The following is a 3763-nucleotide window of genomic DNA, read 5'->3' as shown; positions in this document are numbered from 1 at the left end:
TAATCATCATCTGCCTTCCCTTTATTCTCCAACAGATCCTGACCCACTTCAGTTTTGTGTTATAAAACCCTTCTATTATTTTCTAGGTTCAAAGGGCCTTCTTTAATTTTTTTTCTTTTATTATGAAAGTAATACTTGCTTATTAGGAAAAATCAGATAGTTGAGAATGGTACAAAGTGAAAAGTAAAATTATCCTCCCCATTCTGCTAACAACCACTCCATCCTCTTCACTGGAGGTTCACCACTGACAACAGAAACTGTATATATTTCTAGGAACTACCCATTTATCAAAGGGGATTGTGCCCATTTGATCCATGTCACAAATATATGCTTTTGTATAACTCACTTTTTTGCAATTTATTTTTTACAATATTGAGAATACCTTTTCATGTGTTCAGATAGATTTACCTTGTTCTTTTTAATGAGTGCATGGTATTCTTATAATGCTAGTATTGTGTGGCTTTACTAGAAATTATCCAACCAATTCCCATTTCCAAATTTTCTCTGTTACAAAGATGATTTTGTTGTATCTGATGGTGCGTACAATTAACATTTTGGTATAGTGCTAAAATTTGAACCAATTTAGACTCCCATTAGCAGTGTGTAAGAGTGCGTATTATTGCACTCTCTCCCAAGGGCCTCAGTCTGCTGAGGAAGTGGTCAAGGCTTTAAAATCAGGCAGACCTATTTCTGAATCATAGTCCTGCCATTCATTATCTATGCAGCCTCTTTTAAGTTACTAAGCCCACTGGGGCCTCTGTTTTCTCACCTGTAAGATGAAAGAAAAGAATACCTTCTGGGTAGATTTGCTATGATAACTAAGTGAAATAATGCAAGCAAAGAAACTAGTACCATGCCTGCCAGACAGTAGCTGCTCAGGGTGATGCCCTGTCTTTAATTGCAGATCTCTAACATGCCCTTCTTGTTTACACCTGCTTCCTATTGCCAACTGCTCCACCTGGGATGCCCTTTTCTCATGTTCTTGGTGAAAATTCTCACAGAGAAGTAAGAGACACATATGCTGGGGTTTTAGGGGCATTTCTCTCATATTAATGAATGAGATTCTGGCTTACTTGATATATTTCCCAGATGCTCAAACCCACTTTGATAATCTGATTTTATTTACTTATTTATTTTTTAGTGCTGGAGATTCAACCAGGCCCTCACACATGTGAAGCACTTACCCTACCACTGAGCTCCATCCCCAGCCCAGGAATTTATTTATTTATTTATTTATTTTTTGGTGCTGGAAATCGAACTCGGGTCCTTCCACTTGTGCAGCAGGCGGCAAAACCATTGAGCTAAATCCCCGGCCCCCCAGGAATTTTTTTTTTAAATTAAGATCTGGAAGAACTAAAGACAAGACCACTCTAAGTCCATTAACTTACAGGAAAGAGCGAACCTAGTGAGGAGTCAAGGAAAGCAGACACATTCAAAGTCACTTCCTTCTGTGTTCGATATTCATTCCTCATGGATCTTCCCCAGTTGCTAGAAAGTAAATCAGGTGCCAAAGCTCAGAAGGCTTTATGTTGTGGAGAACAAGATGTGATGGTCTCTGCGGCAAGGCAACGCTAACCCTACCCCAGTAAAATGATTTGTGGGAGCTTTGACTGCAAGAAGATTTTAGTTTTGGCATGAAAAGCCATATCAGATCATTTGAATTTATTTCCCACTTCAGTTTGCCCATCTGCTCCAGGAAATATGATTTAAATCCATTTTATCAGAAGCTTTCCATAGGCACCAAGTTACCCAGCAACTCCAAGCTTCCTTTGGTGAGTTGTTTCCAACATCAACAGCATTCACACTTTTTCACAATGGGTTTGCTGCGAGAGCACAGGTGTAGTGAAAACCACCACTAAATCAAAGCCAACATGGGAAAGGAAAAGACTCATATCAATATCGTCCTCATTGGACACGTGGATTCGGGCAAGTCCACCACTACCGGTCATCTGATCTACAAATGTGGTGGCATTGACAAAAGAACCACTGAAAAATTTGAGAAGGAGGCTGCCAAGATGGGAAAGGGTTCTCTCAAGTACGCCTGGGTCTTGGATAAACTGAAAGTCGAGCATGAGCGTGGTGTCACCATTGACATCTCCCTGTGGAAATTTGAGACCAGCAAGTATTACGTGACTATCACTGATGCTCCAGGACACAGAGACTTTATCAAAAACATGATTACAGGCACATCTCAGGCTGATTGTGCTATCCTGATTGTTGCTGCTGGTGTTGATAAATTCGAAGCTGGTATCTCCAAGAACGGGCAGACCCGTGAGCATGCCCTTCTGGCTTACACATTGGGTATGAAACAACTCATTGTTGGTGTTAACAAAATGGATTCCACTGAGCCACCCTACAGCCAGAAGAGATATGAGGAAATTGTTAAGGAAGTCAGCACCTACATTAAGAAAATTGGCTACAACCCTGACACAGTAGCTTTTGTGCCAATTTCTGGTTGGAATGGTGACAACATGCAGGAGCCAAGTGCATGCCTTGGTTCAAGGGATGGAAGGTCACTCGTAAAGATGGCAATGCCAGTGGAACCACACTGCTTGAAGCTTTGGATTGCATCCTGCCACCCACTTGCCCAACTGACAAGCCTTTGTGACTGCCCCTCCAGGATGTCTACAAAATTGGTGGTATCGGTACAGTCCCTGTGGGCAGAGTGGAGACTGGTGTTCTCAAACCTGGCATGGTGATCACCTTTGCACCAGTCTGTGTCCCAACTGAAGTAAAGTCATGTTGAAATGCACCATGAGGCTTTGAGTGAAGCTCTCCCTGGTGACAATGTGGGCTTCAACGTCAAGAACATGTCTGTCAAAGATGTTCATTGTGGCAATGTTGCTGGTGACAGCAAAAATGACCCATGAATGGAAGCAGCTGGTTTCACTGCTCAGGTGATTATCCTGAACCATCCAGGCCAGATCAGTGCTGGCTGTGCTCCTGTACTGGATTGCCATACAGCTCACATTGCTTGTAAGTTTGCTGAGCTGAAAGAAAAGATTGATCGCCTGTCTGGTAAGAAGCTGGAAGATGGCCCCAAATTCTTGAAATCTGGTGATGCTCCATCATTGACATGGTTCCAGGCAAGCCCATGTGTGTCGAGAGCTTCTCTGACTATTGACCTCTGGGTCATTATGCTGTTTGTGATATGAGACAGACAGTTGCTGTGGGTGTCATCAAAGCAGTGGACAAGAAGGCTGCTGGAGATGGTAAGGTCACCAAGTCTGCCCAGAAAGCTCAGAAGGCTAAATGAACATCACCCCTAACACCTGCCACCCCAGTCTTAATCAGTGGTAGAAGACTGCTCTCAGAACTGTTTCTCCCAATTGGCCATTTAAGTTTAATAGTAAAAGACTGGTTAATGATAACAATGCATCGTAAAACCTTCAGGAGTAAAGGAGAATGTGTTTTGTGGACCATTTGTTTTCTTTTTGTGTGTGACAGTTTTAAGTTATTAGTTTTTAAAATCACTTTCTAATGGAAACAACTTGACCAAAAACCTGTCACAGAATTTTGAGACCCATTAAAATAAAGTTTAATGAGGAAAAAATAAAGAGCAGTCACCACTTGAGGAGGATGCATTTTTCACCTGCAAAGTTTATGAAGCAAGAATTAAATATTGAAACTGCCATTGTTGCTGCGTATGAATATAAAACCTATTAAATTACATAGAGGGGATTATATTGGGGGTTATATTTCTAAAGAGAAAATTTCAATTAACCTGCATGACTATAAACTTAAATGAAATAGTTGTTTAATT

The 3763-nt window shown here is 41.3% G+C and overlaps 1 pseudogene; it reads left to right on the top strand.

Moving 5' to 3' along the window:
* The first annotated feature begins 1791 nt into the window (after positions 1-1791).
* On the top strand, positions 1792-3542 carry LOC101723780 (elongation factor 1-alpha 1 pseudogene; annotated as a pseudogene).
* Positions 3543-3763: the final 221 nt, after the last annotated feature.

This window comes from Heterocephalus glaber, unplaced genomic scaffold (genome assembly GCF_053883595.1).
Source record: "Heterocephalus glaber isolate CG9 unplaced genomic scaffold, H.glaber_assembly_v1.0 deba00001442, whole genome shotgun sequence".
Lineage (NCBI taxonomy): Eukaryota > Metazoa > Chordata > Mammalia > Rodentia > Bathyergidae > Heterocephalus > Heterocephalus glaber.
Note: the sequence above shows the minus strand (reverse complement) of the source record. Positions and strands in the feature narration are given on the sequence as shown.